Source organism: Manis javanica, chromosome 11 (genome assembly GCF_040802235.1).
Source record: "Manis javanica isolate MJ-LG chromosome 11, MJ_LKY, whole genome shotgun sequence".
Classification (NCBI taxonomy): Eukaryota; Metazoa; Chordata; class Mammalia; order Pholidota; family Manidae; genus Manis; species Manis javanica.
Genome location: NC_133166.1, coordinates 111,308,529 through 111,322,864, shown reverse-complemented (window position 1 = coordinate 111,322,864; position 14,336 = coordinate 111,308,529). Strand labels below are relative to the sequence as shown.

The window sequence follows — 14,336 nt, the reverse complement described above, 5'->3', positions numbered from 1 at the left end:
CCTGTCGCCAGCTCTCCGTAAGCTCTGTGAGCTTTGGCTGAGGGAGGGTGTCACGTCTTTGGAAGCCCTGCACCTCTGGGTCCTCCTGTGGGCGGACAGCTCCCATGGGCTGGATCCCAGCAAAACAACTTGAGGCCAGGCAGTTTTGATATGTCACACACCTCAGGCTGTGTAACAAATGACTCCAAACTGTGCTTCTGAAAACACTCACTTCCTCTGCACAGAGTGTGCAGGTTAGGAGTCTGGAAGTGCCTTAGCTGGGCCTACTGCTCAACACCGCACAGACTGACGTCAGGGTGTTGGCCAAGGCTGGAGTGTCAATGGGAGCCGGCTGGGGAAGGACCTACCCCCAAGCTCAGGGGATTGGTGGCAGCACTTAATTCCTTGTGGGCCACTGGGCTGAGCGCCTCATGGCCCTGGTGGCCCTTCCCAGGACCCCGGCAGCAGCCGGAGGGGATGCATACCCACATCACTCCTGTAGGTCTTTGGTTTATGGAGAGCATTTAACCTACACTAATGAGGAAGGACACTCAGTTCCACTGGGGCCTGGAGGGAGATGGTTCTTACATCCTGATTTATATTCTACATCATTCCATTGGCAGATGCCCTCCCTTCTTCAAAGAGCTGCCACACCTGACCAGGCATTTCAAAACTGGAAACTCTTGCTCACAACAGATCAATCAATCAACCAATCCATCAGTAAGTCAATATGGACCACAACAAAGCCTCCTCCATTTTTATTAGTGGCCAGTTACAGTAGCAGTGCAGAGGCCAAAAGACCTGGTGTCTGTCTCTGTGTGCAAAGGTCCCCTTTCCAGAAGGACATGAGCCATGTTGGCTGATGACAGCCCCTGAAGTTCTCATCTTTATTAATTGTCTACAAGTTTACGACTTCCTTTTTGGAGGCGTCCAGCTTCATCTTATGTAGAACAGGCACTCATTCAAAAATTGTTGAACAGGAGCCAAGATGGCGGCGTGAGTAGAGCAGTGGAAATCTCCTCCCAAAACCACATATATTTTTGAAAATACAACAAATACAACTATTCCTAAAAGAGAGACCAGAAGACACAGGACACCAGCCAGACTACATCCACACCCGCAAGAACCTAGCGCCTCACAAAGGGGGTAAGATACAAGCCGCAGCCCGGCGGGACCAGAGCACCCCTCACCCCAGCTCCGGGCAGGAGGAGAGGAGTCGGAGCAGGGAGGGAGAGGGAGCCCAGGACTGCTAAATACCCAGCCCTAGCCATCCACACTGGAGCGCAGACACAGTGCATGCGTGGGGTGCTGGATATTAGGGAAACAGGACAGTAAGACCTGTGAGCGGGTCCCCGCAGCCAGTGCCCCGAGGACAAAGAAAAGCTAGTGCTTTTTGAAAGTCTTAAAGAGACAGGGACCCCACAGCTGGACGGAAGTGCCCCGGGACACTTAGCCCAGCAGCTGGGAATCATGGGGAACTCTGGGCACCCTAACCCCCTGGGCAGCAGGGAGCATGGAGGCCCCCTCACAGAGATAAAAAGCCTCCCGGCCATTCCCCCTCCAACGCTGCTCCACCATATTGGAGCAGCAGGCCTGAGGCAGGACACGCCCACAGCAAACGTGGAGCTAAACTCCATAGTGGCCGGGCAGGAATCAGAGGCCCCATCTGTGTGCAGCTACCCAGCACAAGCCTCTAGGGGTTCTCCCAGGAGAAGAAGGCCACAAACCAACAAGAAGGGACGTTCTCCAAGCCATCACTCGTGCCAGCTCTGCAAACTATGTCTATCACCATGAAAAGGCAGAAAAATTTGATACAGACCAAAATCACAACCCCTGAGAAGGAGATAGACCTAAACAGTCTTCCTGAAAGAGAATTCAAAATGAAAATCATAAACATGCTGATGGAGATGCAGAGAAATATACAAGAGCTAAGGGATGAAGTTCAGAGGGAGATTACAGACGTCTGGAGGGAGATTACAGAAATGAAACAATCTCTGGAAGGATTTATAAGCAGAATGGATAAGATGCAAGAGGCCATTGATGGAACAGAAACCAGAGAACAGGAACGCATAGAAGCTGACGCAGAGAGAGATAAAAGGATCTCCAGGAATGAAACAATATTAAGAGAACTGTGTGACCAATCTAAAGGGAACAATATCTGCATTATAGGGGTACCAGAAGAAGAAGAGAGAGAAAAAGGGATAGAAAAAAATCAATGAAACCAAGAGCTGGTTCTTTGAGAAAATAAACAAAATAGATAAGCCTCTAGCCAGACTTACTAAGAGAAAAAGAGAGTCAACACACATCAACAGAATCAGAAACGAGAAAGGAAAAATCATGACAGACCCATCTATACACAAAGACATGCACAGATTAAAAGTCAAGGGATGGAAAAAGAAATACTAAAAAATAGACTTCAAAACAAAGAAAGTAATTAACAAGAGGACATTAGAGAAATACATTCATTTTAGGAGACTTCAACACACCACTCATAAGTAAGGACACAGAGGCACTGAACAACACACTAGAACACATGGACCTAATAGACATCTATAGAAAACAGGATACACATTCTTCTTAAGTGCACATGGAACATTCTATATGCTAACAAGCTGGAAAACCTAGGAGAAATGGACAACTTCCTAGAAAAATACAACAGCTTCCAAGACTGACTCAGAAAGAAACAGAAACTAAGAGAAAAAAAGAGTCAACACACATCAACAGAATCAGAAACGAGAAAGGAAAAATCATGACAGACCCCACAGAAATACAAAGAATTATTAGAGAATACTATGAAAACCTATATGCTAACAAGCTGGAAAACCTAGGAGAAATGGACAACTTCCTAGAAAAATACAACCTTCCAAGACTGACTCAGAAAGAAACAGAAAATCTAAACAGGCCAATTACCAGCAACAAAATTGAATTGGTAATAAAAAAACTACCCAAGAACAAAACCCCCAGGCCAAATGGATTTACCTCGGAATTTTATCACACATACAGAGAAGACATAATACCCATTCTCCTTAAAGTTTTCCAAAAAATAGAAGAGGAGGGAATACTCCCAAACTCATTCTATGAAGCCAACATCACCCTAATACCAAAACCAGGCAAAGACCCCACAAAAAAAGAAAACTACAGACCAATATCCTTGATGAACGTAGATGCAAAAATACTCAACAAAATATTAGCAAACTGAATTCAAAAATACATCAGAAGGATCAGACACCATGATTATGTGGGATTCATCCCAGGGATGCAAGGATGGTACAACAGTCAAAAATCCATCAACATCATCTACCACATCAACAAAAAGGACAAAAACCACATGATCATCTCCATAGATGCTGAAAAAGCATTTGACAAAATTCAACATCTATTCATGATAAAAACTCTCAACAAAATGGGCATAGAGGGTAAGTACCTCAACATAATAAAGGCCATATATGATAAACCCACAGCCAGCATTATACTGAACAGCGAGAAGCTGAAAGCTTTTCCTCTGAGATCGGGAACAAGACAGGGATGCCCACTCTCCCCACTGTTATTTAACATAGTACTGGAGGTCCCAGCCACAGCAATCAGACAAAACAAAGAAATACAAGGAATCCAGATTGGTAAAGAAGAAGTTAAACTGTCACTATTTGCAGATGACATGATTTGTACATAAAAAGCCCTAAAGACTTCACTCCAAACTACTAGAACTGATACTGGAATTCAGCAAAGTTGCAGGATACAAAATTAACACACAGAAATCTGTGGCTTTCCTATACACTAACAATGAGCCAATCGAAAGAGAAATCAGCAAAACAACTCCATTCACAATTGCATCAAAAAGAATAAAATACCTAGGAATAAACCTAACCAAGGAAGTGAAAGACCTATACCCTGAAAACTATCAGACATTCTTAAGAGAAATTAAAGGGGACACTAACAAATGGAAACTCATCCCATGCTCCTGGCTAGGAAAAATTAATATCGTCAAAATGGTCATCCTGCCCAAAGCAATATACAGATTCGATGCAATCCTTATCAAATTACCAACAGCATTCTTCAATGAACTGGAACAAATAGTTCAAAAAATCATATGGCAACACCAAAAACCCCAAATAGCCAAAGCAATCCTGAGAAGAATAAAGTGGGGGGGATCTTGCTCCCCAAATTCAAGCTCTACTACAAAGCCACAGTAATCAAGACAATTTGGTACTGGCACAAGAACAGAGCCACAGAGCAATGGAACAGAATAGAGACTCCAAACATTAACCCAAACATATATGGTCAATTAATATATGATAAAGGAGCCATGGACATACAATGGGGAAATGACAGTCTCTTCAACAGATGATGCTGGCAAAACTGGACAGCTACATGTAAGAGAATGAAACTGGATCACTGTCTAACCCCATACACAGAAGTAAATTCAAAATGGATCAAAGACCTGAATGTAAGTCATGAAACCATAAAATTCTTAGAAAAAAACATAGGCAAAAGTCTCATGCACATAAGCAAGAGCGACCTCTTCATGAACATATCTCCCCAGGCAAGGGAAACAAAAGCAAAAATGAACAAGTGGGACTGTATCAAGCTGAAAAGCTTCTGTACATCAAAGGCCATCATCAGGAGAACAAAAAGGCATCCTACAGTATGGGAGAATATATTCATAAATGACAGATCCAATAAAGGGTTGGCATACAAAATATATAAAAAGCTCACACACCTCAACAAACAAAAAGCAAATAATCCAATTAAAAAATTGAATAGACAGTTCTCTAAAGAAGAAATTCAGATGGCCAACAGACACATGAAAAGATGCTCCACATCACTTGTCATCAGAGAAATGCAAATTAAAACCAGAATGAGATATCACCTCACACCAGTAAGGATGGCTACCATCCAAAAGACAAAGAACAACAAATGCTGGTGAGGCTGTGGAGAAAGGGGAACCCTCCTACACTGCTGGTGGGAATGTAAATTAGTTCAACCATTGTGGAAAGCAGTACGGAGGTTCCTCAAAATGCTCAAAATAGACTTACCATTTGACCCAGGAATTCCACTTCTAGGAATTTACCCTAAGAATGCAGCACTCCAGTTTGAAAAAGAGAGATGCACCCCTATGTTTATCGCTGCACTATTTACAATAGCTAAGATATGGAAGCAACCTAAGTGTCCATCAGTAGATGAATGGATAAAGAAGATGTGGTACATATACACAATGGAATATTATTCAGCCATAAGAAAAAAACAGATCCTACCATTTGCAACAACATGGATGGAGGTAGAGGGCATTATGCTCAGTGAAATAAGCCGGGCGGAGAAAGACAAGTACCAAATGATTTCACTCATCTGTGGAGTATAAGAATAAAGGAAAACTGAAGGAACAAAACAGCAGCAGAATCACAGAACCCACGAATGGACTAATAGTTACCAAAGGGAAAGGGACTGGGGAGGATGGGTGGGAAGGGAGGGACAAGGGTGGAGAAAAAGTAAAGGGGCATTACCATTAGCATGTATAGTGTGTGGGGGGCACAGGGAGGGCTGTGCAACACAGAGCAGACAAGTAGTGATTTTACAGCATCTTACTACACTGATGGACAGTGACTGTAGTGGGGTATGTGGGGGGGATTTGGTGAAGGGGGGATCCTAGTAAACATAATTTTCTTCATGTAATTGTAGATTAATGATACCAAAATAAAAAAAATTTTAAAAAAAACTTCAACAAAGATCCTGGCGCTGTTGCAGTTGTAGCTGCATCCATCCCGCCAGTTCCTGGACTTGCCATTGGAATGAAGAAGGAATTATCTAAGCTGGCCTGTGCATACAGTAAAACAAATTTGACTGGATCTATACTGTCGGAACTCAAGCAAGAATTAGGAGAAGTGCAAGTTGCAGTGCTCCAAAATTGTGTGACTACAGACTATCTACTGTTAAAAGAACATACGGGATGTGAACAGTTCCCAGGAATGTGTTGTTTTGTCTGATTTTTCTCAAACTATTCAAATTCAGTTCAATATCCATCATATTATTGATAAGTTTTCACCAATGCCTAGGGTACCTAACTGGTTTTCTTGGTTTCACTGGATATGGCTGGTAATTGTAGGTCTGCTTTTGTTATGTATCTGTATTCCTATTCTGTTAATGTGTGTACACAATTTAATTAGTAGTTTGTTAAAACCTATACATGCTTATGTTACTCTACAAGAAGTTATGTCAAAGAAATAATCAATCTTCCCATGTTTTCTTCCATCTGCTACTTCTATAGCTTTTCTTCTTCCTTCATAATTACAGCCCTTTGGTAGAATTCGTGCCTCATATCGAAAATTACCGAGTATCATAATTCTTCCAAGTGGTAAAGATACCTCAAGACAAATGCTGGGCAAAGAAGCCACAGGGCATAAATCTGCAAAGAAGTAAAAAGCTAACCTTTTCAAACAGTATTGCCTCTCTCTCACTTACCAACTTTACAATTCCCTGTATGGCCCTGGAAGATGACTGGTTAGCCAGAGACGGGTAAGATTCCTCAAGGGAGGAACAACCTAAGACAGGCACAGTCGCAGGGGGGCCATCAGGTGAGAAATTGGGGATCAACAGAGGTGAGGCTCAGAACCTCACCCCCCCTGTTTTGAGAGAAATCTTCTGCATCCGTGGATGTTTTGTTGCCCTCGTCTCGCTTGGATTAATACTTAGTCTACAGGCACACACCTGATCATCTACATTTGCCCTCTTACAGCACTAAATTATGTTTTCTACCTTTATCTTGCATCTACCTACCATTTCAGCATTTTATTTTTTTAAAAAAGGGAGAAATGTGGGATTCACATATAAATCAAGTATAAAACTCAAATGAATAATCATATCTGACCTGATTGTTTATAGTTCATGATGCGTGATCAAAACTGAAAGTTTCTGTGATGACTGCCCTTGTACTGTTCACCATGTAAGAACTTATTAACTATGTAAGAACTTGTTCACCATGTAAGAACTTGTTCGTTATGCTTCAGAAGATTGGAGACTGACGAGAATTAGGCTTGGGGTTGATTAATGATTGTGCATTGAGTGTTGCGGTCCAGCCGCAACAGTCGAACAGAGCTACTGAAGGACGTGAGGAGGCCAGAATAAAGGACACAAGAGAGGTGGGGAGGGCTGACGCTCCTTCGCGTCCCCAGCAAAACTTTATTGAAGGTCCAGGGTTTATATAATGCAGTGGGGTTACATGACTCCAGGACATAGCATTGTCCAATAGACAATCAAGCAGTGTTGACGTCAGCGGTAACCGGGCAAAGGTAGGCTCAGCAGAGTTCCGTTAGTTGCTCATGGAATGCGTGACCAGGATGTTCTTTGTTCTCCATTCCCGCCACATCAGCAAGTGTGGGAAGGGCATAGCCAGAAGCAGGGGCGGTGTTTCCACACATCTTCAAGGTCTCCCTATTTTCAGAGTGAGGAGTCTTGGCTCGTCTTCGAGGACAAGATATGCTTTTGTGGGCAGATGACTTCCAAGGACGGCACCGGCTGTTCTCAAGCTGGTGCTTTCCCACGCTGCGTTCAGACATGGGGGAAGGGACATAGCCCCGGCTCCCAACATCTCCCCCTTTTTTCTTTAATAAAACAACCAGCCTAATTCAGACTGGGTCAAGGTATGTGCCTGTCTTAGGTTGTATGGTTGAAGTAAATCCTTACCCGTCATGGGGCTATAGTCCTCTTTTGACCACTCCGTCTTAGGTTGATATTTACAATTCAACCATATCTTACCAGTCATTGGCTACCATACTTGACTTTAGATCTTATGATTTACAACTGGGGGGGAGCCGCCTGCAATTTCAAATGATGCAGGTCTCTTAAGGCTTGTTGAATGAGTTTCCACATGCTGCGAAGGATACAAGACCCTAGTAACAGCAGTAAAAGACATAAAATGGTTAGGGTTAAGAGAGGTGTGACAGTGTGCCAGACACTATTCAGGGGTTCTTTGAACATGTCTTTTATGTGATTCAATACATCAGATGCAGTTTTGGCTGCAAATAAGATATGATTTAAATGGTTCTGTGGTGACCGGGGATATAACTCCCCCTTTTTTGTTTTTTCCAGTTGAGCTTAAAGGATGCCATGGGTATGTTCTACAATGCCTTGGCCTTGTGGATTATATGGTATCCCAGTTTTGTGGGAAATATGCATTACATAGCTGAGATCGAACATGTCGAAAGACAGACATAACTTGAATATATATATATATATATATATATATATATAGGTTTTAACAAACTACTAGTTAAATTGCATACACACATTAACAGAATAGGAATACAGATACATAACAAAGGCAGACTTACAATTACTAGTTATAGCTAATGAAATTAAGAAAACTAGATAGCTCAAGCATTTGTAAAAGCTTATTGACAATATGATGGATATCATCTAATTGATTTTGGGTAGTTTGAGAAAAATCAGACAAATTGAAACAGCACATTCTTGGAAATCGTTTACATCCTACATGTTCTTTTAACAGCAGATACTCTATATAGTAGCACAATTCTGAAGCACTGCAGCTCGCACTTCTCTTAGTTCTTGGTTGAGTTCAGATAATACAGAAGCAGTCAAATTCGTTGTTTCGCTATATGCACAGGCCAGCGTAGATATGTCTTTCTGCATTCCAATGACAAGTCTAGGAACTGGCAGGAGGAACACAGCTGCAACTGCGACAGTGGCAGGATCTCAAAGTTTCAAGTTTTCATGACAATCAGATGGCAGAGCTCGGAGAAGTTTCTTGTGCTTATATTCAGGTGGTCTATTAGAGCAGGAAGAATGCGTCCCACCTCACAAACACCTTGATAGTGTGAAGAAAGGGCTTGATATGTTTTGTTATTACACAAAAATACCCAACCATTTGGAAGTCTATATCTAGAAGACTATTTTACAATGATTGAAGAATTACAATAAGAGGGTACATGAGTATAATTAATACATACACAATCAGTAATTATAGTAGTATTAACAGGTAAATTTAATCGGGCGTCAGGAGCAAGCACTTTAGGGGGAAGAGTGATGTTTATGCCTGAGATATTAGTAAACACCGTAAGAGAAAGTCTTATGCCTATGAAATTCTTCTTCAACAGTTCACTGATAGGGGAATCTTTGCTACACAAAAAGATGACTTGTGCAACTTTTGGCTCATGAGTTGTTGCAATATTATTTAGTGGGCTTCAGTTTTCCGTGTTTGACATGCAGACTTTTGTTGAGGTTTTTTGATGGTCACCTTCTGGAATGACTCCTCCAGAGGATGTTGATGTTGGAAGTTCTCCTTCATATTGTATCTGAATTCATTTTCTGGGCGGCCAGATCAAGCATTGATCCTCTATAAAAACACAAGCAAACCCCTTGCCCCACACCTTGATAAGATCTTTATGCCATAGTGAAGAACCCATTGGTGACTACTACACAGGAACTGTTGTTGTTTCAGAAAAGGAAATTTTATCAGAAAAATGTACCTCTACCACTGACCGTCTATCACCCTCCAGAAGATCAAAATTAAGGATATGTAAAGCATGCACCAAGTAACTTGCAAGTCATTTTATTACATGGGGGAGTAATCCCCCCTCTTTGTATCAATAAATAATGTTTAAGAATAAGATGACAACATTCAATGAGAGCTTGACTTGTAGACTTGTCTGAAATGCCTGTGTTATGCGTGATGTTATATAGCTGAAAAAATGTATGTAACACAGAGGAGAGGTAAACTGGAGCGTTGTCAGTCAGCTTAAGAGATAAAGCTTAAAACATTTTATCAGCAACACTTCAAACAAGAAGCTACAAAATCATTTTTCTTTAGTTTACTTAATTTTAAGTAACTAGTACTCAATTTGCTGAAATCTAGTTCTTTACTAGTTTAGTAGTAATTAAACAGTGATTATAAACAAGAAAAGATTTACAAATGACAATGGTTAAAGATTTGATGAGAACTTACTGTAAGACAGTTGATATATGGAAGTTTGGATATTTCTGTAACATATGTTAGGGTCCGGGCTTCCGAGGCTTCTCCAGAGAACAAACTACACAGGCATAGAGATGTAAATTCAAGCAAAGTCTTTATTCAGCTAGCTAGCTGGGGTCTAATGTCAGCCCATCGCAGCGGGTCTCAACAAGGACCCCGAGCACTCAGAGCTAAGGGTTTATATAGCATTTTTAAAGCACTTAACTCATAGTAATTTTCTACAACTATACATTATTTTTGCAAGACATACATCTTGGGGTTAAGCAAGGGCAGGATAAGACTACTCTTCAATGGTTAGGGAGGTTCTGCAAGATAAGCTTGGTATGTAAGATTAACTGACCAAGGGTCACAGCTGCCCACCACTCCGTGCTCATGATTAACTTGTTTTTCAAGGCCTTACCCAGTTCCAGTTTTTCTTTCTAAGTCACATACTCAGAAAATGGCTTCTAGGCCTTTAAGATGGCTATGCTTATGCTAACCTATTTCTATTCTTACATTCCCCTCTTCTTCTTGTATCTATTTCAATCATGAAATTAGGGGTCATCTATTTGGTTAACACTCTGATAGTTCTGTCTCAACACTCTGATTTGCATGGTGCTAATGCGTTCTTTGATAAAGGTAACACATGGAGTGACTCTGGTTTGGCGGGCCTACTACTTGTTAGAATAAGCTGGGGTGGTGCTGATTACTTCTGTCCTGTTGCAGAGGGAGGTGTAAGTTTTAGGAACTCTCTCAATGCAGGTTCTTTGCTTACTTACAGAGGATAAAGTGAGTCTTGGTCTTTGTCTCATTCTCTCTTTGTTACAGATAGGGACTCTAGCTGCTGCTAGGGAAAAGGGGCGATGACCACTCTGGCTGCTTCGTGCTGGGAAGGGGGCGCAGTAAAGGGTGCAGCTAGGTCTCCATCACTGGTCAGTTGAGAGGGCCTCAGAAGGCTGGCGCTTCTATTCTGGTTTCATTTCTATTACTATTTGCAGTTTTGTGGCTTCTAGGCAAGATAAAACAAATTGTGTTACTAGGTTATGTAGCAACATCTGGAGTTGGATTTTCTATTCTGGAAGGAGGTTGCCGTTATTGAAACAATACTTTTCTCTAAAATCACTCTCATTTTTATTAGAAGTAACTAGGTTAAGAAAATAATTAACAGCTGGCTTGATCATTTGCACAAGTGCAGCAAGAAGAGCAATTGATTACACAGGCTCTTTTAAATATGCTTTGCTGGAACTTTTTGTAAGGAATTTCAGATTGAACTTTTAAAGGCTTCTTGAGGCCAGACAGCCAAGCTAGACTTGCCATCAGGCTTTGCCTGCAGTACCTGTAGATTTGGATGAATTCTTCTCTTCTCGAGGTCTCTGCACCTCCTAGGAAGTGACTTTCTTTACTCACTTGGTAAGGCTGCTGGGAACTCTGTAAGCAAGGTACTAGGCTAATTCTTCTAAGGGGCTTTGTTGGCTTTATAAAGTCAAGCTTAGTTTCTTAAAGTTGTTCACATCTGAGTCCATGCACATGTCTCTCAGGTATGACATTCTAGTCAAAGCCCTGGCAGTATAACTAGTGTTCTTAAGTAGTCTTCTCACAAGGAAAGCAGATTCTTATTGAACTTGTGCAAATAAACATACTGCCATGGAATACAAAAACAGTCACTGAAAGTTTTCAAACTCTGGAGGGATCAGGTAGAGAGAAGGATGTTTCAATTCTGCTCATAAAGATAGTCATTTACTAAACTGTTGTCAGTTTAAGAGAACAAGGTTAAAACACTTTATCAGCAACATTTGAAACAAAAAGACACAAAATCATTTTCTTTAGTTTATGTAATTTTATGTAACTAATACTTGTTCTGCTGAAATTTAGTTCTTTACCAGTTTAGGGATAATACTATAAATGACAAAAGACTTACAAATGACAATGGTTAAAGATCTGATGAGAGCTTACTGTAAGACAGTTGACATAAGGAAATTCTGATATTTCTGTAATACAAAACATTCAGTAACAAAGTTTAGCATCATTCTCTTTGACAGTGCTTTCTTGGTAAATAAATATATATGTATCAGATAAATAAGCCAAATTAGTCAAATACTTTCTCTAATGAGAAAAAACTCTTCTGACATGTTTTAGGGGCCCTCTGGAAAATATCAGAGTTAACTAGAGGTAAAAACACTTTTTGAACTTAGCATAAGTGTCTAAGACCAGATACAAAAAAAGCAGAGAAAGTGCTTAAGTCCACAGGTCTCCCCTGAAAGCTTCAAGAATGTTTTACTATTTAATAGTAGATATAAGCTGCTATGCAAATTCTATTAAAAGCTCTAAGATCATTTACATTAAAAAATATGGAGAGTCCCCCATGTTTTTAAAACATACAGCATATAAATTAAACAAGAAGATTTGGTGGTTGTCAAAAAAAAATCTATTACAACTTTTTTCAAAAGTGGTCACACGTTTGTTCATTTAAACTTTTACAGGAAACTTTTCTGGGAGAAACATAATCTTGTCTAGATTCTACAGTTTGATTTTTAAGAATAAATTTTGGTTTGTTAACTAAGTGCATTTAATCAGCTGAGAAAAGCTTTGTTACTATTCTGTTACTATTCTACTATTATTCTAGGATAAATTAAGAAAACAAATAATCAGGAACAACTTTAATTATTTGTTGGTTAGAGATTTTTTTACTTATAAAAATATATGGAATAAATAATTCAATTTCTCAGGCCATGCAATTATTTTCAATAACAAAATATTTCAAAGGCAAATAAAGGTTATACAGTTGTTAACAAACTTTAGCTTTTAGTCTTTTTAATACGATTTCATTTTTTTTTTTATTCTGGCAACTCACTGAGACTTTAAGCATGAGAAACTGCTTTGATCTTTTAACATTAAGAGCAGACTAACAGTTAAAGAAAACTGTTTAACTGGAAACGAGATTTTAATTTTGTTGTGCACTTGATATCAAGACTCACTTGCTTTAATTTCACTAGGCACGACTATATCTGTAAGAAATTAGTAATTTATTCTTTATTTGCCCCATGGTCTTAAACACATAAGCCGGTGAGAATTATGCCTGGGCTTGCCTGCGGCTTGACTGGGTTTATCTCACTTTATCTCTAAACATCTTGACTCTCTCCCCAAAGCAACAGGCTGAGCGGATCTTCACAACAAAAGGCACCACGCTGTTTTCTCTCTTTAAATAAATAGCTGTACTTTAGAACAAAGTTACTTTTTTTTTTTATCACAAAACACATTCTTTAGCATGCAGAAGACTTTTCATTCTTTATACTTTTTCTTATTAAAACATACATCTTTTAGCATAGAGAAATGTTTTCTTTATTACTTTAAGTAGTTTTAATTAGAACTTAAAACCATTAGAAACTTTAACTTCCAGTGAACAATGAGAAGCAGGACACTGCAAACTGTCAAACTAACATTCTCTAGACCGACAAACTCACGAACACATTCTACAATTTCTGCAACCACGAGCTTCACAGCACAATCTCCCAGCAAACACAGCACATCTTCTCAACTTAACAAAACTCTAAGGCTTTAAGTTACTACAAAGATTCTCAGGCTGCAGGTAGGCATACACACTGCAACACACAATTAAAAAGGTGTTCACTTGCCACACTTATCCAGCTCACCTACCTGCAACAACTACGCTAGCCTACTCACAAGACCCCCACTGAACACTAGACAAAGCCAAGCTTCTGAGCATTCTATTCTTAAAAGATTTAGCAGATAACATGACTTAAATGACCTCAGGTAAATTTAGGCAGCTGATAACCACAAGGACATGCCCGCCTCAGGCAAACTCAAATTAGCATTAACGCTTAACACTTTTTATCAGGTTTTCTGGAAGTTTTAGAATACTTAATTTTCACAAGCGCTTGTCTTTAAATCAATTTCATTAATACTATCCGGAGGTAGAAAGATATATTCATTTACACACTTAGGGGGTCGTCTGAGTCTGTCCCATGGTGAGAAAGAAGAAGGAAAAAGAATATGAGGGAGACAAAGGCGAAGGACGAAGATGCCCCTTCAAACAAGATGACTGTTGTACGTGCTTGTGAACGAGTGCCTGTCGTTGCACAGTTTTCCTTCCACGGGGGACGCGAATTTATCTGGGATTCGCGGCTGTGACCCCCTTATCCTGTCACGGGAGTCTTCTAGCGGCGGGCGCCCTAATGGCTCTTAATTGCCCGACCCGTGCCCGCGGGGAATGATGTAGTGGCAGAAAGGAGGAACGGCGAGAGCAGGAGAACCTTAGAACAAGGAAACTTAAAATGAGAAGCGCAAAAAACTATAAACTGAAACTAAAACACAGTAAAACAGTCAATGATAACACTAAGCACACACACCACATCTGATCGCACTCGTTCGGACCGGTCTT

General features: G+C 40.3%; 1 protein-coding gene across 3 annotated transcripts in view; it reads right to left on the bottom strand.

Moving 5' to 3' along the window:
- Window positions 1–8,197: 8,197 nt before the first annotated feature.
- The window catches only part of LOC108386167 (uncharacterized), a 36,694-nt gene continuing 30,555 nt past the window's right edge, over window positions 8,198–14,336 (bottom strand). For 2 of the 3 annotated variants that reach the window (XM_073217315.1, XM_073217313.1), the window contains one exon: window positions 8,198–11,925. The gene's annotated coding sequence lies outside the window, so the exon portion shown is untranslated. The remainder of the gene's footprint in view (window positions 11,926–14,336) is intronic. The other variant, XM_073217314.1, reaches the window with a different exon arrangement.